Source organism: Canis lupus, chromosome 33 (assembly GCF_003254725.2).
Source record: "Canis lupus dingo isolate Sandy chromosome 33, ASM325472v2, whole genome shotgun sequence".
Lineage (NCBI taxonomy): Eukaryota > Metazoa > Chordata > Mammalia > Carnivora > Canidae > Canis > Canis lupus.
The window spans coordinates 13,687,172-13,713,260 of NC_064275.1; the positions used below are offsets into that span (position 1 = coordinate 13,687,172).

A 26,089-nucleotide genomic window follows, 5' to 3' on the forward strand; every position below is an offset into this window, starting at 1 on the left:
CTTGCTAGATAATTGTACTGATTCTTTCTATTTCACAATAGGTAGCATCTGAATACTTACTCGGCGGAAAGCACAGCACCGAGGGTGCTGGTGAAGTGCATGGTGTTTTATGCATCTAATTTAGATAATACCTCACTGGAGTCTTAAAAAACATTTGGTGTCTTGTAGGTGAGAACACATAAACTCAGACTGCCCAAGGTCACACAGCCAACATGTGATAAGAAGCTTTATTTGATTCAAGGCTTCCAATGACAAAGCCCATAGTCTTTCCACTGCACAGTGAACACTATCATGCTTTTTCCATGGTCCCTGTGTACTATAGCAGCTCCTAACAGAATTATTTGAATATGCAATAAAAGTTCTCCTTGCCCTGCTTTTCAATTAGATTTCTTTTTTAAAGATTTATTTATTTATTTATTTATTTATTTATTTATTTATTTATTTATTTATTTAAGAGAGAAACAGAGACAGTGGCAGAGAGAACGAGAGAGAGCACAAGTGGGGAGGAGAGAGAGAAGCAGACTCCTCACTGAGCTGGGAGCCCAATATGGGGCTTGATCAGAGGACTCTGAGATCATGACCTGAGCTGAAGGCAGACACTTAACTGACTGAGCCATCCAGGCGCCCCTAATTAAATTTCTTTTTATTAATTAAATCCTATTTTGAGATAATTGTGGATTCCCATACAGTTGTAAAAAATAATGCAGAAAGATGCTTTGTATCTTGTACCTAGGACACTCCATTGGTAACATCCTCTAAAACTATGGTATAATATCATCATCAGCCCATTAACATTGGTTCAGTCAAGACACATCACAAAAATCATTCATGCTGACCTTTTGTAGCCACATCCACATCTCTCCCCACCCCATTTAACCTCTGGCAACTACTATACTGTTCTCTGTTTATGTAATTTGTCATTTCAAGAATGTTATATAAATAGAATCAAACAGTATGTAACCTTTTGGAATTGGCTTTTTAAACTCAGCACAATTCTATGGAGATTTATCCTAGTTGTGTGTATCAATAGTTTTTTTTTTTCTTCTCTTTATTCTTTCTCTCTTTCTTTCTCTTTTTTTTTTTTTTTTTTTTTGTTGAGTAGTAGACTATGGTATAGTTGTACTACAGTTTAACCATTTACCCATTGAAGGATATCTGGATCATTTCCGGTGTATTACAAATAAAGCTGCTATGAACATTATTGTATAGGCTTTTGTGTGAATGTAAGTTTTCTTTTTTTTCCAAAGATTTTATTTATTTATTCACGAGAGAGAGAGAGAGAGAGAGAGAGAAAGAGATAAGCAGAGACACAGGCAGAGGAGGAAGCAGGCTCCATGCAGGGAGCCCAACGCAGGTCTCCATCCCGGGTCTCCAGGATCAGGGCCTGGACTGAAGGCGGCACTAAATTGCTGAGCCACCCGGGCTGCCCTGAATGTAAGTTTTCATTTCTCTGTGATAGATGTTCGGGGGTACAAATGTTTTAAAAAGAAACTACCAAACCGTTTCTCCAGATTGGCTTTCTCATTTTATATTCCCATCAGCAACGTATGGGTAATACAGTTTCTCTACATCCCCATCAGCGTTTGATGTCATCATTTTTTTAGTTGTCATTCTTTATTTTGCAATTTTATTTTATTAATTCCATTTTTAAATTTCTTATTATGATAGATGTGTTATTACAGCTTTAATTTACATTACCCTAAAATCTAATGATATTGAATATCTTTTCATGGGCTTATTTGCCATCTATATGTCCTCTTGGATGCAATGTTTCTTCATATCTTTTGCCAATCTTCTTATTGAAAATTCTTTGCTTTTTCACTGCTGAGCTTTGAGAATGCTTCAAATATTCTAGATACTAGTCCTTTGCCAGATATTTGGCTTACAAATATTTAATCTCAGTCTGTGATTTGTCTTTTTATTCTCTTAACAGTGTTTTTCATTAAACAGTTTCAAGTTTTGATGAGTCCATTTTATAAAGTTTTTCCTTTTATAGATTATACTTTTAAAGTTGAATCTCAGAACTTTTTGCCTAACCCTGGTTTCCAAAGATTTTCTTTTACCTTTATTCTAAAAGCTTCATAGTTTTATATTTTGTATTTAAGTCCAGGTTCATTTTGGATATTTCCTGCCCAGTTCTAGAATCAACAATTTTGCCAAGGAGCTCTTGTTCCTTTTATTGGAGAATGGTTTCAGAAACCAAGATCTAGGCACTAGATACACTTTTTGTTCCTGGAGTGTCCTTGGTTTTAGGTTCTCTCAGCTTACAGAGCAAGGAAATGTGTGTTACACTAACACATACACTAAAATTTGCATATACCTATAAATATTTTTAAAAATATTTTTAGAGAGGGTTGGGAGGGGGAGAGGGAGAGAGAGAATCTTAAGCAGGCTCCATGCCCAGTGCATGGACCCATATGCCGCACGATCTCACAATCCTGAGATCATGACCTGAGCTAAAATCGAGTCAGATGCTTAACCCACTGAGCCACTCAGGCACCCCTATATACTTATATACTTATATACTTATATACTTATAGGGGTGCCATCTATATCTATATTAAGTTAAGCTTGAGTTAATACCGATGTCTCCAACCCTATTAGCATATGGATTATCTGGCTTCCTCTCTTTCCTTATCTGTCAATTCCCAATGGTGAGACACGGGTCCCATCATCTGCCATCTATTGATTTAATTGTTCAATTCCAGTATGCATTAATAATGGTATCAGAATTAAATGATTTTTATTATTAAATGGTATCAGAATTAACCTGTACCTGCATAGGAAACAACTTTATCAACTAGAGTATAGTGCTTAGTAAGATTGTTTCCTACAGTAAGATTTATTACTACATTGTACAGTTGGATTGTTTTGTCACAGTCTGCATTTCATCCTGGAATTCTCTGACCCCTTAAATGACTTTTTTAAAGATTTGCATAATCTTTGTTCTATGAAGTTCTCTTTGTGCTATGAAGGTCTATAGGATTTTGACAAATGTGTAATCTCATGAATCCGCAAATATGTACAAAATACATGCCTTAAAACTATCCTTCACCTGTTCAGCCTTCCCTCTTCCCCCTCCTCCTTGGCAAACGCTGATCTTTTTATGGTCTCTATAGTTATATATTTTCCAAAATGTCACATCATTGGTATCATATAGTATATAATATGCATTTAATTAATTAATGCATTAAATACATTAATCCATGTATTTTCCAGTTTGCTAGCTTTTTTCTTTTTCTTTTTTTATTCCTAATATTCCATTGTATAGATGTACCACAGCTTGTTTATCTATTCACTTATTGAGGGACACCTTGGTTGGTTTCAGTTTCTTATAGCCAGGAATAAAATTGCAACAAACATTCAGATACAGATTCTTGTGTGGACATAAATTTTCAGATCAGTTGGGTAAATATCTAGGAGTATGCTTGCTGGATTGTATGGAATACAGTTGTATATATGGTAACACAATTTTATGGTAACTATGTTTAGTTGTGTAAGAAGCTTCCAAACTGTCATCTAAAGTGACTATCTTTTTCATCCCCATCTGCAATGAATGAGAATTCCTGATGCTTGACATATTCACCAGAAATTAGTATTGTGTTTTTTGTTTGTTTTTAGTTTTAGTTATTATGATAGATGTAGTCAATTATATTTATTCTTAAGGCTGGAGACATTATTTTTCAATGTAGGGTAATTAATAAAAGGCAGTGATACTGTTTAAAGGCACATAGCCATTGGCTTTGCCTCCTCTTCACAGAATGAGGATTGGCCTCACTGCTAAGGAGTCCCCTTCAAGACCCAGGAGAACTCATGGTTGTAAATGTTACCATAAATCAATGATTCTTAGTCCTATCACACCCAATGCTACCTTACACCAAAGTTTGTAATGTTTTCTTTTTCTATGCCAAAGTGAAATTAATCAGCAATAGAACCTAACTACATAGTTTTTAAACATCAATATATTCTGTTACATAAAGGAAAGTTTTAAACAATAAGTTATACATTTCAGAATATAAATGTATAGTTATAACTATATTAAAAGACAGTGAAGTAGTCAAGTATTAGTACCTTCTTGAATAATAGATTGAGAAGATCAGAAGTCATTCCATACAAGATGTATAAGGAAATTGAAGCAGTGATATGGGTGGACACTAAAATAAAGTCTAGTATTACTCTTGTGTATAAAAGAAAGAGAGCTCATTTGTATATGATGGAAAGGAACAACCCCAGTTGAAATAGGAATAATATGCCAAGATAAATTACAGACTGTTGAAATGGAAACAATGGTGATTTATGATTCTTGCAAATGAGCTCAGCACTACAAGCATGGTGTTAATTTCCTATATTATGACATAAGGTGTGATAGTGACAAAGTGTCACATCTCCTCCTATTTTGAAATCCCATTATGTGTTGGGCATATGTTCAGTCTCAGCTAAAAAGGCCTGGGAGGCTATATTCTTCAATAAGCAATAGGGACTAGAACAGATTGGAAAGAAGCCATAAAATAAGAGGCTATAGAGAAATTGTGTGATGATCCATTAGGGACAGAATGGTAGTAAGAGCTGAAAGCAGGCAACCCCCAAAACAATTTCAATGCTATTTTCACAACATAACTTTTTATGTAAGATAGTAAGAATGTGAAATGTGAAATTTTAAAAACATTTTTATAAGGAAATGTAGTGAGATCCCCATAAGTTCCACTAACTTAATAATATTTGGTATTAAGTGGCTTAAAAGGAGTCCTAAAGCTGTGATATATTTGCAATATGCCTTTTGCCTTGTCATTTTTATAGTAACTGCACTTCTTATAATATGAAACCCTTTTTAACTAATACACATTTGAAAATGCTATGCAATGTTAAGTAGCTAGAGAGTACAAAGTAACTTAGTTTTAAAATTGGGTTTACCTAATTTAAGCCGTTCTGTCTATAACATCTTTCTCTTCAATTATGTTGACTTTTTGCATAAATTTATGTAAAGTCTTTTCAGCATCTCATTAATAAAGTATCGTTAGTTTATACTTATACTGGATTTGGCAACCTGGGATATTAAAAAATTGTTCAGGAAGATAACTTCCTGTATGGGATTGTCTTGTTTGTTTTATTTTTATTTTTTAATTTAAATTCAATTAGCCAACATATAGTACATCATTGGTTTCAGATGTAGAGTTCAATAACTGATCAGTTGTATATAACACCCAGTGCTCATCACATCACATGCCCTCCCTAATGCCCATCACCCAATTACCCCATCCCCTCGATCCACCTCCCTTGCAGCAACCCTCAGTTTGTTTCCTATACTTAAGAGTCTCTCATGGTTTTTCTCCCTCTCCGATGACTTCCCATTCAGTTTTCCCTCCCTCCTCCTACGATCCTCTGCTCTATTTCTTATATTCCACATATGAGTAAAACCATATGATAATTGTCATTCTCTGATTGAGTTATTTAGCTCAGCATAATACCCTCCAGGTCTATCCATGTTGATGAAATGGTTAGTAGTCATCCTTTCTAATGGCTGAGTAATATTCCATTGTATATGCAGACCACATCTTCTTTATTCATTCATCTGTCAATGGACATCTCAGCTCTTTCCACAGTTTGGCTATTGTGGACATTGCTACTATAAACATTGGGGTGCAGGTGCCCCTTCAGGTCAATACATTTGTATCTTTGGTAAATACTTAGCTGTGTAATTGCTGGGTCATAGGGTAGCTCTATGTTTAACTTCTTGAGGAACTTCCATACTGTTTTCCAGAGTGGCTGCACCAGCTTGAAATGCAAGGGTTCCCCTTTCTCCACATCCTCATCAACATTTGTTGTTTCCTGACTTTTTAACTTAAGCCATCCTCCTGGTGTGAGGTGGTATCTCATTGTGGTTTTGATCTGTATTTCCCTGATGCCAAGTGATATGAAACATTTTTTCATGTGTCTGTTGGCCATTTGTATATCTTCTTTGAAGAAATATCTGTTCATGTCTTCTGTCCATTTCTTGACTGGATTATTTGTTTTTGGGTGTCGAGTTTGATGAGTTCTTTATAGATCTCAGATACTAGCCCTTTATCTGATATTTCATTTGCAGATATTTTCTCCCATTCCATAGATTGCCTTTTAGTTTTGTTGACTGTTTCCTTTGCTGTGCAGAACATTTTTATCTTGATGAAATCCCAATAGTTCATTTTTGCTTTTGTTTCCCTTGCCATTGGAGATGTGTCTAGCAAGAATCTGCTGCAGCTGATGTCTAAGAGGTTGTTGCCTGTGTTCTCTTCTAGGATTTTGATGGATTCCTGTCCACATTTAGGTTTTTCATCCATTTTGAGTTTACCTTAGTGTAGGTGTTAGGAGAATGGTCTAGTTTTATTTTTCTATGTGTGGCTGTCCAATTTTCTCAACACCATTTGTTGAAGAGATGGTCCTTTTGCCATTGGATATTCTTTCCTGCTTTTTGAAGATGAGTTGACCATAGAGTTGAGGGCCCATTTCTGGCTTCTCTATTCTATTCCATTGATCTATGCATCTGTTTTTGTGCCAGTACCACACTGTTTTGATTATCACAGCTTTGTAATATAGCTTGAAGTCTGGCATTGTGATGCCACAAGCTTTGGTGTTCTTTTTCAACATTCCTCTGGCTATTTTTTTTTTCTTGTTCCATACAAATTTTAGGATTTTTTGTTCCAGCTCTGTGAAAAATGTCAATTACCATTGATAGAGATTGCACTGGTTATGCAGATTGCTCTGGGTAGCATAGACATTTTAACAATATTTATTCTTCCAATCCATGAACATGGAACATTTTTCCATTTCTTTATGTCTTCCTCAATTTTTTTCATAAGTGTTCTGTAGTTTTTAGAGTACAGATCTTTTACCTCTTCGGTTAGGTTTATTCCTAGGTATCTTAGGATTTTAGGTGCAGTCGTAAATGGGATCAATTCCTTATTTTCTCTTTCTCCTGTCTCATTGTTAGTGTGTAGAAATGCAACTGATTTCTGTGAATTGATTTTATTTCCTGCCAGATTGCTGAATTCTTTTATGAGTTCTAGCAGTTTGGGGGTAGGGTCTTGGGGGTTTTCCACATAAAGTATTATGTCATCTGTGAAAAGTGAGAGTTTGACTTCTTTGCCAATTTGAATGCCTTTTATTTCTTTTTGTTGTCTGATTGCTGAGGCTAGGAATTTTAGCCCTATGCTGAACAACACTGGTGAGACTGGGCATGCCTGTCGTGTTCCTGACCTTTGGGGAAAAGCTCTCAGTTTTTCCCCACTGAGAATGATATTCACTGGGCTTTTTGTATATGGCTTTTACGATATAAAGGTATGTTCTCTCTATCCCTACACTGTGGAGAGTTTTAATCAAGAAAGGATGCTGTATTTTGTCAAATGCTTTCTCTGCATCGATTGAGAGGATCATACGGTTCTTGTCCTTTTTTTATATTAATGTGATGTATCATGTTGATTGATTTGCAAATGTTGAACCACACTTGCAGCCCAAGAATAAATCCCACTTGGTCATGGTGAATAATCCTTTTAGTGTACTGTTGGTATCTGGGTGAGAATTTTAGCATCCATGTTCATCAGGAATATTAGTCTGTAATTTTCCTTTTTGATGGGGTCTTTTTCTGGTTTTGGGATCAAGGTAATACTGGCTTAATTAGAATAAATTTGGAACTTTTCCTTCCATTTCTGTTTTGAAACATCTTCAGAAAAATAAGTATTAGTTCTTCTTTAAATGTTCAGTAGAATTCCCCTGGGAAGCCATCGGGCCCTGAACTCTTGTTTGTTGGGAGATTTTTGATTACTGCTTCAATTTCCTTCCTTGCTGGTAATTGGCCCATTCAGGTTTTCTATTTCTTCCTGTTTCAGTTTTGGTAGTTTATAATTCTTTTTAGGAATGCATCCATTTCTTCCAGATTGCCTAATGTGCTGGTCTATAGTTGCTCATAATATGTTCTTAAAACTGTATTTCCTTGGTGTTGGTTGTGATCTCTCTTCTTTTATTCATGATTTTATTAATTTAGGTCCTTTATCTTTTCTTTTTGAAAAGTCTGGCTAGGGGTTTATTGATCTGATTAATTCTTTCAAAGAACCAGCTTTTAGTTTCACTTATCTGTTCTACTATTCTTTCAGTTTCTATTTCATTGATTTCTGCTCTAATCTTTACTATTTCTCTTCTGCTTGGTTTAGGCTTTTCTTTCTCCAGCTTCTTTAGGTGTAAGTTTAGCTTGTGTATTTGAGACTTTTCTAATTTTTTGAGAAAGGCTTTAGTTGCTATGTATTTCCCTCTTAGGACTGTCTTTGTTGCATCCCAAAGGTTTTGAACAGTTGTATTTTCATTTTCATTTGTTACCATAATTTTTAAAAATTCTTCTTTAATTTCTGGTTGACCCATTCATTCTTTAGTTGGATACTCTTTAACCTTCAAGTATTTGAGTTCCTTCCAAATTTCCTCTTGTGAATGAATTCAAGATTCAAAGCATTGTGGCCTAAAATTATGCAGGGAATAATTCCAACCTTTTGGTACTGGTTAAGACCTGACTTGTCACTCAGTATGTAATATACTCTGGAGAATGTTCCATGTGCACTCGAGAAGAATGTGTATTCTGTTGCTTTAAGATGAAATGCTCTGTAAATATCTGTGAAGTCTATCTGGTCCAGTGTGTCATTTAAAGCTTTTATTTCCTTATTGATTTTCTGCTTAGTTAATCTGTCATTGCTGTGAGTGGGGTGTTAAATTCCCCTATTATTATTGTATTATTATCAATGTATTTCTCTAATTTTGTTATTAATTGGTTTATATAATTGGCTGCTCCCAAGTTAGGAGCATAAATATTTATAATTTTTTTATCTTGTTGGATAGACCCTTTAAATATGACATATTGTCCATCTTCATTCCTTACTACAGTCGTTGGTTTAAAATCTAACTTGTCTAATATAAAGATTGCTACCCTAGCTTTACTTTGATGTCCATTAGCATGATAAATGGTTCTCCTTCCATCCCCCCCCCCCCACTTTCAATTTGGAGATGTCTTCAAGTCTAAAATGAATCTCTTGTAGACAGCATATGGATGGGTCTTGCTTTTTTATCCAATCTGATACCCTGTGTCTTTTGATTGGAGCATTTAGCCCATTTACATTCAGAGTAACTATTGAAAGATATGAATTTAGTGTCATTGTATTACCTGCAAAGTCATTGTTTCTGTATATTGTCTCTGTTTCTTTCTGGTCTGTTACTTTTGCTTATAGGATCCCCTTTAATATTTCTTGAAGGGCTGATTTAGTGATCACAAATTCTTTTAGTTTCTGTTTGTCCTGGAAGATTTTTACCTTTCTTTCCACTCTGAATGACAGCCTTGCTGGATAAAGTATTCCTGGTTGCCTATTTTTCTCATTTAGTACCCTAAATGTATCATGCCAGCCCTTTCTGGCCTTCCAGGCCTCTGTGAATAGGTCTGCTGCCAGTCTAATGTTCCTACTCTTGTATATTAAGGATCTTTTGTCTCGAGCTGCTTTCAGAATTTTCTGTTTGTCCCTGAAATTTGCAAGCTTCACTATTATATGTTGGGGTGTTGATCTATTTTTATTGATTTCTAGGGGGATTCTCTGTACCTCCTGGACTTGAATGCCTATTTCCTCCCCCAGATTAGGGAAGTTCAGAGCTATAATTTTGCTCAAATATACTTTCTGGCCCCCTCTCTCTCTTTCTTCTTCCCCTGGGGCCCCAATAATTCTACTATTGTTTTGCTTTACAGTATTGCTGATCTCTCAAAGCCTTCCCTCATTGTCCATTAGTTGTTTTTCCCTCTTTTCCTCAGCTTCCTTTCTTTCTACCGTTTTGTTTTCTATGTCACTGACTCTCTCTTCTGCCTCATTTATGCTACTGTTAGAGCATCCACTTCAGACTACATCTCAGTTAAAGTATTTTTAATTTTGGCCTGATTAGGTTTTATTTCTGCACTGAGATTCTCTAGTGTCTTTTATGCTTTTTTCAAGCCCAGCTAGTAACTTTATAATCATTATTCTGAATTTTATTTCTGACATTTTACTTATATCCATATCAATTAGATCTATGGCAGAGAATATTACCTCTGGTTCTTTTGCTGTGAATTTCTCCTTCTATTCATTTCGTCCAGAGAGGAATAGATGACTGAGAGAACAAAATCAAAAATATCAACCACAACCTAAGTGAAATACACACCAGACAAATCTGAAGAGATCAAAAACCAAAAAAGAAAATTATGCAAATCAAAAAATACTGAGCCTCTATTATGGCCAAGCACTGCTGGAAATTTAGTAATGAATAAAATAATTTCTGCTCTATACCCCCTTTATTACTACCAATGAAGAAAATATATTAAATGTCAGTTATAAGGTGGTGACTGCCTTGCACAATTCATGTACATTTATTTTATGTAATTCACCCAACCCCTAAAGCAGGCATTGCCATCTTCATCCTATAGATGAGGAAGCTGAAGCTTACTTTACATAATTGGCATGTGGCTACTTTGTTAATTAGTGCGGTCTTGGAACTACGATTTGAAGACCATCTATCTGATTCCATTACATTACTTTTAATGGCAATTTAAAACATGTTATTTTAAAGGCAATGCTGTTGATATAAAATGTCCTGAACAAGCTGAGAAAATAAGTCTAGTTTCAGAAGCACAGATATTATTTATTTTTAAAAGGTCTATTATTTTTTTATTTGAGAGAGAGAGAGAAAGGCATATGGAGAGAGAGAGAATAAGGGAAGGGTAGAGGAAGAGAGAAAAGCAGACTGCCCACTGAGTAGGGAGCCTATCCCAGGACCCTGAGATCATGACCTGCCAAAGGCATACACCTAACCCACTGAGCCACCCAGGCACCTCAAGCACAGATATTATTTTAATCTGTTCATATGTTGTTATACAACAACTGACTGATTTAGTCCATTTTGACTGTGATTAAGCAGACTTTTTATTTCTTTGTTTTAAACCATCAATCCCCAAAGCTGTGATTTACACAAACAGAAACAACACAGAATACACACACTCTCAGACACATAGACAAAACCTGTGAAACTGACAGGTTCTCTATTACTTTGTAATGTCAAAGATGTTATAAAAATGAAAAACATATTGTACCATGAAATAAAGCCATCATTTTATAAAAGAAATTTAAAAAACCCTTTAATAATGGGGTCTGTGTTTCTGCAGCAATTAAATGCAACAAATTGAAAGATGGGAAGAAGGTCTCCTTAGCTCAAACTAAAGAAGATTCATTGCAGGTGAAATGAGTTGCTTTCTGAGAGATGATGGACAGAAAGCCGCTAAGCGTTTATTTTCTGTGACATCTTTGGCAAGATCTACATTTAAATCAATGGGTCTTGTGCTTTTGTTCTGGAGTCTTAAAGGCAGTGTGCCGGAACATGCTCTTACTAGCTCATGGGGGCCAATTGGTACATTTTGAGGAGTTTTGCCATCTGTTTGTTAAATCATTGATAGTTTGAAATTAGCTCTGATGGGAATATTTACATCACAGAAGTCAGCAAACGCTATAAATCAAGCAAATGCTCCCCCCTTCCAGGACTAACTGTTAAACATTTACCAGCATACTATTGTTTAAAGATTACAAAATGCTTGCACTTTGGTTATTGGCATTTTCTTGTGCTGAAGGGATCTTGGCTTTCTCAGGGTGTCTTTCTATGGATTAAAATCATTGGCCATATGACACATTGAAAAAAAATATTTTTCCCTTTGTATTAACTCACTTTGGGTTGGGATGAGAAAAGTAAGTTACTTATTTGGGGGGAGCTGTCTTGTGCAGATGGTCCTGTTAATTAGTTTGTGACTCATTATCATTAAGGCTTTTATTATTTCCATTTATCCTTATTCTTCACTCCCATTACCCTCTGCTGTTACTGGCAAACATTCTAATTGATACAATATTTATACTTTTGTGTATGTTCTTGTAAAACATGTACTGCTCTGCAAACATATATTAAGTTATAGAAGTGGTTTATCTCATTCTATTTTATTCTATTTTGAATTTTTACATCCTGAACTAGTATTAAGCATTCTTAATTTGATTGTGTTGTGACCAGCTGTCCTCTGGAAAGACTTCACTAGACACTTTCCCATCAACTATTCTTGAGGATTTCCATGTTCCCACATTCTTGTCAATACTTTACAACTACCTAGCTTTGTATTTCCAGGGTAATAGGTGTAAAGTGATATCTTTTCTTCATTTACATTTCTCTGATTGTTAAATGAGTCAAGCATTTTGTTATATATTTGCTAGCCTTTGGGTTTTCTTTTATGTAAATAGCCTGTGGATATATACTTTGCACAACTTTTTTCCCCATGGAGTTCCTGCCTCTTTATTGTACATTCTAGATATTAATTTCTTATCAGTTTCAGATCCTAGAAAAATCTTTGGAGAAACAAATTTAATTACCCCTAGTGTCTAGGCCCTAAAACTAGAAGCCCATACTTTTATATTGTTTGGTGATAGTCTTCCAGGAGGAAAATTGTGCCCATTGCCCCCCTCCCCTTTGTTCTTTTATCAGGAAAGATAGATTATATTATGCTGCAGTATCAAACATTCCCTAGATCTTTGTGGCTTGAAACACGCAGAATGCCTGAGTGAGAAATGAACATGTCAGCTATGGATCAGCAGAATGGTTCTGCTTGTCACAGTGTCTCAGGGACTGATGGATCAGTCACCACCTCAAGCATTGCCGGCTGCTGAGACAAAGGGTAAGAGAATTCTGGAGGTCTGGCATCAGCAATTGTATGCTTGGTCTGGAAGTGACACCAGTTGTCCACAACTCATTGACCAAATGTGGTCATGTGGCCTTATCCATTTCCAAGAGGGCCAGGAAGTATGATCCTGCCATTTTACTAGAATTAAGAGAGATGCAAACTGTCAACAAACTTCACTAATATCTGCCCTTCGGGCTAAAACCGCTATTTAAATGTAAAGATGGATAGAAGTGAAGACGGACACACTAGTGCTTCAGTAAGGTGTGACTTTAAAGTGAACAAATTTTCTCTTCCTTATTCTTGAAGTCTCTCTTTCCCTTTACTTTTTCTGTAGAATCCTTTGTTCCAAGAACTCAGTATTAATATTGACATCTTGTTGACCTCAATGTGTACTTATTTTGAGTACATTGAAACTTGGATGGTTGGCACCAGTGTTTGGCCATCTTGAGACCACCTTGAAGACATGACAAATGTTGCTGGCAGCATGTACCAGATCCCTATTGAAACCACCCAGAGCCTGCATTTTCCTATAAAAGCCCTCAATCTTTTACCCCAGGAGGGTCTGCGGTTTGGAAGACATTAACCTGCTGCAGCCTCCTTTGCCTGGCGAAGTAATAAAACTATCATTCCTCTTTATGTCCAAACTGCCTTGGTGATGTTATGTTTTGACTCTGGAGGAAAGAGATTGGTTTTTGACAGCACGGCCACCAAATATGCTGGTCACCACTTCCTTTCCTGCAGCCAAAGCATACTGGACGTTGCTTGAAAGATATAACCCAAAAGTCACTTCAGTCAGTGCATCAAACTTAAAGCCCAGCATCTCTGAGTGATAAGTAGAATTCTTTACATCAAGTCCAGGTACTGTTCTCCATTATCTGGAAACTATGAAATAAGATGACAAGTTATTAGTTTTTTACACACTGATATACATTGGTGAGATAAGAAAAAGATAACTCAAACAAACAATCCTTTTCAGACTGGAAAAAGAATGGGATGCTCAGGAGTCACTGGCAATTTTAAAACCACCCTGGGAATGTGTTGTTGAGGGTCCTTTATGTTGTGGGTGAGGATGTTTCTAATTAGGGCTCAATTCTGTTTCCTGGGAGGGACTCCCAATTCCACTGTTTGATAAGATCTTTAGTATTAGCTTTGAGGAATTTCTCCCTTTTCCATTATCTTCCTTGGCTACCTCTGAGGAAAAAATTGGAGAATATATCCTCTTTAGAAGTTGAAAGGCTTTCTTAGCCTGTGCTTTAGGGAATAAAGATCATTTTAAATTTCAAATAGTCAATTTAAGTTTCAAATTTTGATTTAGTCTCGTAGTTCTTTGAACTACAACTACAAATGTAACTACAAATCCAAATACAACTTGGATTCTCATCAGTTTGATTCCAATCATTAGCACATGCCAATAGACACATCCACAATTATTTCCAGGACTGTGCTAAGTTCAATCAAGTGTACAAGCATTAAACCTACAAGGATTTGATGGGAGAATCATAGCCTTTGTCTCTTCTCATCAAGCCATTTTGTCCTCTTAAAAATGATGCTCTGGATGCTATAACCTTAACTAGATCTATGCTCCAAGATAGCTGGAACCATTCAGAAGTTTTAAACTTCAGGGATGCCTTTGATTTGGTTCTTTCTGTAAGGCTGAATTCTTTTCTTTTCTTTCTTTCTTTCTTCTTTCTTTCTTTCTTTCTTTCTTTCTTTCTTTCTTTCTTTCTTTCTTCTTCTTCTTTCTTTCTTTCTTTCTTTCTTTTTCTTTCTTCTTTCTTTCTCTTTCTTTTTCTTTTCTTTCTTTCTTTTTTTTTTTTTGTAAGGCTGAATTCTAATAAGACTTTTTTTTTTCTCAAAAGACTTCTCATTTTTATCTTTTACCAGTTGAGTATGAGAAGCAGTGCCTCTCCCAATCCTGCAAGTCCTGGACTTTCCGGATCTTCTGTTTCCTTTCACTGTTGAAAGGAAAGATAGTTGCAAATTAGCCAACTCTTTCCTAAATTGATCTATTTTTTTGTTTGTTGACAGATATATCCAATGGTAATTAAAGCTCTCTTTTTTCATTCTCTTTCCTCAGAGATGCAAGTTTATCAAGCATATATACTTCATACCTTCCAAAGTGTCACAGGGGACAATTTTACCAAATGCTTCACCACTGTATAACATGGAGCATTATTTTTCTAGCCTCTGAAGTTTATTTTCTTGCTACCTAGCCCTTAGGCCAATGCCATATAATTTGAGATTTTTGTTATAGTGACACCTTCTTTTCTAAGTAATTGTTTGTATAATGATCCAGGCGTCCTTCTTTCCAAAGGGGATGATTAATGTAGCAGTTAACTGTGAGGTCCTGCTGCTTACTGGAATTTCTTCCTTTGTGTTACTGAGTTAGAAGAGGAAGACAATTGATTCATTTTCTATTAAGGTTTCATATATCTAAGTCGGTTACCGAAGATTACATGTTAAAGTAACACTAAATGAATATCAAAATCTAAATCATCAGTGTCTAAAAGTAATATATTGAATCTCTCTTTCCCCCTTGCTACAATTATAGCAATCTCGAAGATATTCCTCTTATAGTTTGCCTCCTTGCCTGACCCTCCCACACAGTTATAAAGAATAAATAACTTGGTAATACTTGTCTTTTGTCAAAATATACTTACATAATCAGAAATTTTCAGAGAATTGAAAAGTATTGAGGCCACTCAGTCTCCAGCTTCATGGGTTTGCCCTTTCAAAGGTCTTTTTGTAATTTCAGACACTAAAATATTGGAATACAGAGTACAGATTTTGGGGAGATAGAGAAATGAATGATGCTCCTCTACCATGGAGTAACAGCCTCTTCCATAAGGTTGAGTGAACTGATGCCAGCTTCATGTTCAGAGTTTAAGTAATAGGTCTCAGATTCATCCAGCACTGCCAGGGCATAGGAGGTGGATGGAGACAGTAGACATCTGGATAGATGAGAGAGAGCCAAGATGACCCTTAACTAACCACAGCACTGGGCTTGGCATTCAAACTCCCCATAAACCAGATGGTCAACACCTGATCATTGGGTGAGAGAGTACTAACTCCATAAAATTGGTAGATAGAGGAAAATGACAGCATCAAAGAGAAACTCATGAGATCTGTACCTAGAGTAGAGGTTGGCAATTTTTTCCTCTAAAAAGCCAGACAGTAAACATTTTAGGCTTTGCAGGCCATATGTGTTCTCTGTCTCATGTTATTTTTCCCTTCTTCCTCCTTCCTACCCTTTCTCTTTCTTCTCGTTTTCCTCCTTTTTTCCTACTCCTTTTCTTCCCCCTTTTCTTTTGCAACTCTTTAAAAATGTAAGAACCATTCTTAATTCCTGAATCATACAAAACCAGGATGAAGACTTTGGTGCAAGGGCTGTAGTTTGCCAATCTCTGGTGTAGAGGAATTAGGCCAAATCTCTGTAGAACCGTGGATACTGGGAAGCTACAGGCAAGGTAGGGGATATCTGTAGGAAGAACTAATGTTATAAGATGAAGTCCTTATTGGTTAATGTGTGTGCTAAAAAAAACCAACTGAGGCACCAGCAGTTATGCGGAGAAAGATATGGATATGCCCCCTTTCCCCCTACCGCTGAGTGGACATAATTTCTAAGAAAGGATAAGAAAGAAGCCTAAAAAAGGATTTTTAAATAGAAATGTAATTAAATGATTTTGAACTTGGCTAGAAATAATCATGGAATTGGACCACTTTTTCTACTGCTGAGCAGAAGTGGGGCTCCAGAGCTAAGATGAAATTGGTTATAGAGATAGAGTTTCAATTGTGTTCTTTCCATTTTGATTTTCATATCTATGCCTGGTTTAAAAAGATGTTTGAACAATCACCAGTGAATTAGAGACAATTAAATATGTCTGTCTGCCAGTTCTCATGTTGAGCAGTCAAGTTTGCACACTGCGTATTCCAGACCTTTTTCATTCTGTGAATATAGTTTTTGTACTACTTTCTCTCTATATATGTCCAAACCACTGATAGATGATAAAGTTATTTATCTTGGAATGCCCAATTATTTTTAACTACTTTATACAAAGAAGATAAAATGTAATTTTTAAATAGTTTATTTCTTTGAGAAATTTTCTAGACTGAAAATTGGGTACTTTTCAAACCAACTCTGGCATCACCAAACCCACCAAAACTTTGAGATACTATAGAAGTTTACTTGATTAGAAAATAAAATTAACACTAGCTAGACTACCAGAAAAAATTGAGAATATTATTCTAATTATTAGAGACATTTAGTTTTTTTAATGTACCAAATGTTCAATTATAAAAATAAATATCAAAATGACCCCTATAGTTGTTCTTTGTAATTCCTAATTGGAAGATCTACAAGACAAACAGAGTAGTCCTCAAATCTTGAGCTGATATCTAGACTGGGTTATTTAGTTCTTTCAATGCCTTCGATATTTTAACCTAAGAAGTAGCAGCAATCATGTTCACCTTTGGGCAGTTCATCTTTTGCACTATAATCCCAGGAAAAGGCCTCTTATGGTTTTGAGAAAGTCTAGTCCATGTGCCTTTGGTCTTTATATCTCTCCTTTTAAAGTTCTTTTATTCTACTGGAAGGCACATGTCAGAACAGAGTTGTATGGTTGAGTCAGGCTAGTACATGGTGGTATAAACCAGACTAGGTCTCGTGGGATCCCCAGGGCCAAGACAGACAGGAGCTCCAAGGCTATGTCTGTCAAGAGAGTGTGTTTACACCAACTTCTTGATGACTTGATGCTTTCACTGTCTTTAATTCTAAACCAGCTCAGGTCCCCTTGCCCAGTTCTATCCTACCTCTATAGTACCTTAAAAACTGGACATAAGGAGGTTTAAGGAGTTTATAATTCACTTCTTAGTTTAATGTCCATCAAGACTGTATTGGAATGACATGGGAGCCTTCAGAAAGATTTGAGTCAACCATTTCTCAGAGGGGAGTTATTGTCTTAGCAGCATCTCTGTCTATGGGAGGTGCAGCTGGGAACAATTCTGTCCTGGTATGTCCCCAGTCTATTCAGTTATCTTTTGTTTGCCCAATCGTCCGGCAATGGAGAATATGGCAATTAATGGCTCTGGATATCTTGTTCAGATGATTTGGGGCTGAAATTGCTACTTCATTTCATTATCTGCTTTATCTGAGGATCTTGAATCAGCAACTGGCCTGCAATTCAATGTCATCTTAAGTTCTCTAATGGTTGGGCAGCCCAGGTAGCCCAGCGATTTAGCGCCGCCTTCAGCCCAGAGCGTGATCCTGGAGATCCAGGATGGAGTCCCACGTCAGGCTCCCTGCATGGAGCCTGCTTCTCCCTCTGCCTGTGTCTCTGCCTCTCTAGTTCTGTGTCTCTCATGAATAAATAATAAGGTCTCTTTTTAAAAAAAAGGAAAAAAAAAGATCTCTAATGGTTGTAACTTTCTAATTCTGTTAAGAATTTTTTCACTTTTTCAGAGGTTTGGAGATTAATAAGGACAGTGAAGTTTTTGACTAATGGATAAAGCCTTTCATAAACCGTGAATAATTGTTCCTGCTCTTGTCTTTCTCTATCAGTGGATAGAATAGATATGTTAGGATTGCTTAGGTAGAAATCATGAAGTCTTAGCATCTCTCTTTTTAAATTATGCCATTATTATTGCTATGGCTTCAACCATTCCAGAAAATAAATGTCCTATTACTATTATATATTCATTGTCTAGGCAGACAATTTTATAAAATTTATTTAGAGATGCTCAACTAATCCTGTCATTTATGTTTTGGCATGTATCAGCTTTATAGTTTTTTCAGTATTATGTTAATTATAGTGAAGCATGAACTGGGCATATCATCTCTTATTCTAGAAAAGTTTTCCTACTACTATTTAATGTCAGAGGCAATCTGTCCCAATTGTAATGATGTATATCATGGAGGATTTTAGCAAGGTCCATTTGAAGTCTGGAAACATTATACATCCTTCCTGGATTTGACAGACCTTATCCTCATGAATTTTAAAACTCGTTGATTTCCATTTTTTCCCAGAATTTGGGGTCTAATTTTATGTTCCTGTTTATGGACTCTTTGAACTTCTTCATGGATTTTTCCTTTTTGTTTTGTAAATAGGTATTTGTATTAGAACAGTCTGATTAACAGGGTGATCTGCTATTGCAGTCTCTTTTACTGTAAGGCCTCTCTCTCTTGATGACAGCAACTTTCTAGGGTAGAAACCTTTGTGCTTCTTCTTCTTCTTTTTTTTTTTTTAGATGAAAGACACACAGAGAGAGGCAGAGACATAGGCAGAGGGAGAAGCATGCTCCCTGCAGGAAGCCCGATGTGGGACTCAATCCCAGGACCCCAGGATCACAACCTGAGACGAAGGCAGATGCTCAACCATGGAGCCGCACAGGTGCCCCAACCTCTGTGTTTCTATAGCATTTCAAAATCATGAACTACTAAGCTACTAATGAACTATTCAAAAGCATATTGGTGATCAGTGATAATTTCATTTATTGGCAACTTAATATGCCTTTTGTATGACCACAACTTCAACCACTTGAGCTGATTTGGCTTCTGTTAAGGGATAGGGTTCTACAAGAGAATCTAGAGTAGTTATTGCATGTCCATACTAGTATTACTACTTTTCACTTTTAAGATAAAACCCATCAATTACAAAAAAAGTCAGAATCTGGAATGAGTATGTCCAAAAGATATTTTCTAGGATGGATACTTCTCAAAATACAGAAAAATAACTATGAGATTCTTTCTCTTTCATTAGATCAAGTTAATCATGTTTTTGGATTAAGAATGTTAAATCAGTATTTCTGAATGACTATGAAGAGGAGAAAACAACTGTATTTGATCATTAGTTCAGCCTCAACAGAAAATGCTGGATGTTTTCAGTTAGGAATAGGGACTATGCTGCTTGTGGTACCTCAGATTTGTAGATGATCATGTTAGTTCAGAGCCTCTGAGAAAACAGATGTCAAGAAGAAATTGGAAGTACAAGAGCTTTATTGGAAGCAATGATCCTATGAAATATAAAAGTGAGAGAGATGGGGGATACTCAGGTCAAATCCTTAGTCTATGAAGCAGGGCCAATACTTGTGAAAGAAGAGAAGGAAGGAGACTTGAGAATGAAGCACCTCAGACTGATGTAAATGTCAGAGAAAGTCATTTGCTCTTCTCAAGGGGGAGCTCCAGAACAAAGACTGCCCTTTAAGGAAAGCCCATGTTGGAGCAAATGACAGGGACCTTATACCAGGGTGACTGAACACAATCTGCCTGGGGAGATTGTGTTCTTGACTTGAACACTGTGGCAAATCTCAAAAGCACAGTCCTTGGAGGCTGTCAGTTAACTGCACTCCTTATGGCATGTTTTCTCTCTCTCTCTCTCTCTCTCTCTCTCTCTCTCTCTTTTTTTTAAGATTTTATTTATTCATGAGACACACACACACAGAGAGAGAGAGAGAGAGGCAGAGACCCTGGGAGAGGGAGAAGCAGGCTCCATGCAGGGAGCCCGACGTGGGACTCGATCCCGGGACACCAGGATCACGCCCTGGGCTGAAGGCAGCACTAAATCGCTAAGCCACCTGGGCTGCCTATGGTTTTCTCTTTAAAGGAGGTCCTAGTGAAACATTCCCCTGCCATCACAGCCCACACTTACACTCTGTAGATCCATTGAACACAACAGAAGCAGATTCTCCAGGGTTACTTTACACCTCTCTTCCTGAGTAGGACCTCAGGTGGGAGGGTGGTTGGAATCACCACAATTTTGCTATAGGTGTTGGTCTTGGGGAGATAACTGACATGATGTGTACTTGTTGACAGGGGACCCGATTGTTAACTGTCCCTGATGCAAAACTGTAAAGGAATTTTGTCTTTACAAAATGCAAATGTGAATGAAAGTTTTCTGATTCTCATTTCTGATTGGGACAAAAAAAAAAGATAACATTGTTAAATCTGTAGTTGCATACCATGTACCTGAGGCCTTATCAATCTGCTAGCAATGCTACCAATCACTAGGATCCACTCAATATCTCTAAGGAAGGGACCACCACCCTTGTATCCTTTTTTAGAATGTGATATTGTTTTATATTTTCTATCATATTTGGGGTGACGGTATTTCAGAGACTTCCACTTGGCCTTCTGCTCTACAATAGATCTTATCAACAGGACCATGACCCAATGAGAAGGTTATGTCAACTGGCAAGTATGTCAATCCCAGCTATACATTTGAGGACAAGGGAAATGATGACCACATGCAGAACGGATGTAGAACAGACTGCACTGATGCACTGTAAGTCAATGTGATCTATTTGTTACCTGGGTTTTGATGCCCCATCTCAGCAGTGGAGCCTTTATTCCATTCTATGGATATCAGTATTAATGAAGAACCCATGTCCAAAGGCCCTGAAAGTGTCTGGGTGTTCCCCTTTCCCATATATTCAAGTAAATGGCTATCAATCTTGTTGGGAAAGGACTAGTGGAGCTATTATTAGATGCCTAGGTTTTGCAAAGTTCTTGAGGACCCAGTCACCTTTTCAATCAGTGATTTACAGATTTTAAAACTATTCAGGACAAGGAACTAAGCAAAATAATATGACTTTAAAATGAGATGACCACCTTCAGCCTCTTGCTCTTTTATTCTTAACTGCTTCTGTGTGCATGTACTAAGCAGTGCTCTTACTATTTTGTCCACTGTAATTCCTTGCAGGCTAAGCCCCCTTAGCTGCCCGTCCAAACTTGCTGGTTGTTAGCTTTGGCCTCCTGGCATCCCCATCTCTCTCCTATTATGCTCCATTAACCCCAGTGTTTTTATGTTCTTACTCTTAGTCCTGACTTGAAGAGGAAAGCAAACACTTTTTATAGATGCTGGCATACCTCTCTCCAGCACATTCCTAATGACATTGCTGAATGGTGGTGCATTCTGGACCCTCCTATGGAACAGAATCCTGTGGTGGGTATTCCGGCCTCATAGTCTGGCCAGCAAGCCTACTTCCCTGAGCCTTTTAATCCCTTTTTCCACTGTCTGTCTCAGCAACTCGTGCCTTTTTACTTGGCACAATGTGGTCCAGTACTTTCTAAGAACCATCTAGCAGCATGCTACTGCAACCTTAGGATCCCTGCCATACCCCAGTTAGAGCTCCCAAGTAAATAAATTCTCATTGATAAATGAGAGAGTTTGATCAAACTCTCAAAATCTGTTACAATGGATATGCCCCATATTCTTGTTAATACAAGCTAGATAATTCTTGCAATTCCTTTGGGATCTAATATTGACTCTGTAGGGGTAGAGAGTACAGGGCTGTAGGGGCCAAGAGCAGGTAGCCCAAAGATAGGCTACTTTGGCATGAACATTATTTTGAGTTGAAAGCAATAAAAACCCAGCAGATTAAGGAAAAGCTATTTACCTCCATCCCTCTCCCCCCAACTGCCTGATTATTCCAGGAAGAGAGCTATTAACAGAGATTCCTCTTTACTAAGAAACTTCTCTGCATAACAGGGTGTTTGTTTTCCAAACATTTCCTTTCATTTTCCTGCTAATATTCTCCCTCCCTTTTGTACCTTTGGACCCTACCCCTCTCCTTAGCTCCTGTGTTATGTTGCTTCACTGTCCTTGGAATTTCCAGATCTGTGTGGACTCCCCATATTTCTGTTATTAAATCTGATTTTCTCCTGTTAATGGGTCTCATGTCAATTTGATTCTTAGTTCACCTAGAAGGACCTCGAAGGGTATAGAAAATTCTTCCTCCCAACAAGACAAAATGAGGGCATTTCTTGAGGTGGGAACCCAATGCCCTATGAGGGAGAAAGCTTCTAAGTGTCTTGCTGTATGAAAATCAACTTTCGACTTCAATAGGGAGGGCTGGACCACCTTCTAGGCTCTGGTTCAGAGTATCCACAGAGACACTGTCCTCAGGACACCCACCCATGTTTTTCCCAACATGGACCTATCCTTAATGTACTAGACCCTGTGTGGGATGAGCTTTCAATGGTCTTTAAACCCTCCTGACCTTAACTGTCAGATTAGGTGTTTGTTCCTTAGTTGTATTTGCTCTCCCTCTGAAGAATATAAGGGCCTCTTTGTAAACTACTGGTTCTCATACTTAGTTTTGAATTTTTAACTGTTTAAGTGTATCAGTTGCCCTCTGTGGTTCATCAATGAAACAGCAATAACCAGCCAATTCTACTTTTCTTGTATGTCTTGTTATCCTTATTATCTTATAAATGCTGAATAGTCCCACTGGCAAGGGTATACATCCATTGAGATGTTTTTCTTGTCCCAGCTAGTGAAATTTTTAGTAATCAGGCTTCCTTTTGTCTTGTGTCAGCCTTGCCTCACATACCACTTAGAAGGAAGTCCTTACCACCCAGCTGGTGACTGAACCAGTTCCTGAACCCCATATCACCACCTCCATTCTTGGGCCACTCTAGGTACCAATCGTGTCAGGCTGTGTCTTCTAGGAAGCAGTCACTCATAGCACTCCAACCAGTCTTAAGAGTTAACTTGCTTCAAGCTTATGAACTCCTTGCTTACTGACCTAATTCCCTTTATCCATAGCAGAATTGACTTACTTTCCTTGAGACTTGTAGACTACTGGTCTCAATGAATGAAGGACCACTTTCCCAGAAAATAAGGGCTGACTATACTTGAAAACAGTCACCACAGATGCCTGAACAGAGTTGCAGGGTCATGGGACATATGACTAACTACCTGGGCACTTACTGCTCCTGCATGCAGTCCCCTTCCCTTTCCCCATGCCTTCCCTTTTAAAACCCTCTGGCTTCACCAGGATGAGGAAGATGGTCTTTGCAATGTTTGTCTATCATCTTCCCAGGTTGCTGCCTTTCTGAATAAAGCAACCTTTCCTCTCCCACATCACTTGCCTCCCAAGTATTGATTTTTGAGTTAGAGCAAACAGCTCAAAGTTTGGAAATGATTCTGCATCCAGTAACATCACCAAGACAGACATAAAAATGCATTAATTTTATTGCCGGTAATGGCTATGAGACATAAAGGAGAAAGCAGGAATAGGGAAAGCCTTCAGACTACAACTCAAGTCTGACACTTTATGAAATAAAGCCAGGAAGGAAAGGGGATTGGATAGAAATAGCATGCAATTGAGGTGCAGCGTTGAATCTCTGGGATCCCAAGAGAGAGATCCAGAGCTAAGATTGCCAATCATAGGAGGCTTGCACCAGACAAAATAATCATACATTCATATCCCTGTTTCTCTGTGTCATTGGCTGGGAGCCATTCGGAAGGGCTTTCTTCAGCTCAAACAGCAGCAGATCCTAAAGATGCTTCAAGAATAGGTTTTCAGTGATCTGTACCCCTCATTACAGGTTCTCTCTTAAAGGGAGATCTGAGCCATGCACTTTTGTACTTTCCAACTGCCAAATTAGGTATAGACTAGAAGCTAGGCATTACTTTTTACATTTCAGACTCTTTATCTGGGATCATTTCTCTTCTGTTTGAATAACATTTATTAGAATTTACTTAGTGATGTTATTCTGATTATAAAACAGTTTTTTAAAGATTTTATTTATTTATTCATGAGAGACACACACACAGAGAGAGGCAGAGACACAGGCAGAGGGAGAAGCAGGCTCCATGCAGGGAGCCTGATGTGGGACTCGAACCCAGGTCTCCAGGATCAGGCCCTGGGCTGAAGGTGGCGCTAAACCACTGAGCCACCTGGGCTGCCCGTATAAAACAGTTTTTTTTTTTTTTAATTTTTTATTTATTTATGATAGTCACAGAGAGAGAGAGAGAGAGGCAGAGACACAGGCAGAGGGAGAAGCAGGCTCCATGCAGGGAGCCTGATGTGGGACTCGAACCCAGGTCTCCAGGATCAGGCCCTGGGCTGAAGGTGGCGCTAAACCACTGAGCCACCTGGGCTGCCCGTATAAAACAGTTTTTAATGCTTTTTTTCTTGAGCATGTCTCTAGGTATAGAATGATAAGTTGTCTTTTCTCCCCACTTTAAATATATTATTTCACTCTCTACTACCTTCTATGATACTCTTAAGAGTTCAACCATCATTCTAATGGCCTTTATTTTGTAGACTATCTTTCATTTCAAAGTACTTTTACAATCCATCTTACTTCAACATTTATGATGTGTCAAGGTGTGGTTTTATTTTTATTGCTTTGGACTTCTTGGGAGTCATGGCTTTTTAATAATTACAAAAAAGTATCATCTAGTCTTTGTTTCTTCCTCATGCTTTCAAGTCCTTCTAGAACTCCAATCAGACAAATGTTAGGCTTTTCTATTCTCCATGTCTCTCCTCTATTATATTTATACATCAGTCCTTCTTGAATGCATTTTGGAAATTGTCTTCAAATTATACTTCCAGTGTAGAGGGAGCAAAAATATAATTAATCATCTTTTTAACTCATACACTGAATTTTACATTTTATGTACTGTATTATTTTTCATATTCTCTTTGGTTACATTTTACATTTCTTGGTTGCTCTTTAAAATCTAATATTTCTAGCACATTTTCAAGGATCTCATTTCTTTAAACATATTTTCTTTTTAATCTGATTGATAATTCTGATATCTGAAATCCTTGTGAGTCTATTCCTGCCAGTTCTTAGTCATAATATGTTTTCATTATGATTGTGTGGTTCATATTTTGGAGTGTGTATGCAGATATGCAATTTCCTGTAATTCTTAGAATTCTGGATTGCTAAATTCCTCTAAGAGGATTGATGTTTTCTTTTCTCATATCCTGGAAGTATGATTAATCTCAAAGCAGATTAAATTCTGCCGTGTTTGGGGTTTCCTTAAACCACACAAAGAACTTGAATGTAGACCGTAAACTTGAGGATGGACTAGTTTATGTTTATGTATTCTCAGGGAAGAATTCATCTTCTCTCTTCTTCACTTAGCACCAAGTTTGAGAAAGCATGTTTCCTTGATGTCATCTTTTCTGGCAATGTTTTATTTTGTTTTGTTTCTTATATCCTAAAGAAGTCAAAATTTTGTGCAGGGATATATTATTAGATTCCCTAAGTAGATGGGCCATACATTTATTTCTTCCTCATATTAGCTCACACAGAAGCAGCTCAAGAATCTCCATGGTTCCATAGAAACTGACAAGTCAAGAGATTCATTTGATACCTGCTTATCTAGCATTTCTGGTTTTAAATAATTTGAGGAATATTTCATATTCCTTAATTTTGTATCAACCTATTGATACTTTACAAAAGATATTTTTATATTTCTATTTATTCTATTAGATTAAATATCCTCTCCTTAGAGAAGGATTGTTTAGGATATTTAATATACCATACTTCTGGAATATAAATACTGATAACTCTTTATCTGTTATGTGTTTCATGGAATCCCAATTTTTTTCCCCAAC

At 37.1% G+C, this 26,089-nt stretch overlaps 1 long non-coding RNA gene across 1 annotated transcript in view; it reads left to right on the plus strand.

Annotated features, from left to right (window-relative positions):
- Positions 1 to 22,378, plus strand: part of LOC112678913 (uncharacterized) — a 164,731-nt gene extending 142,353 nt beyond the window's left edge. The window contains exons 7-9 of the long non-coding RNA XR_007407906.1: positions 18,980 to 19,122; positions 20,876 to 21,012; positions 21,549 to 22,378. This is a non-coding gene — a long non-coding RNA (uncharacterized LOC112678913). The remainder of the gene's footprint in view (positions 1 to 18,979; positions 19,123 to 20,875; positions 21,013 to 21,548) is intronic.
- The last annotated feature ends 3,711 nt before the right edge of the window (positions 22,379 to 26,089 follow it).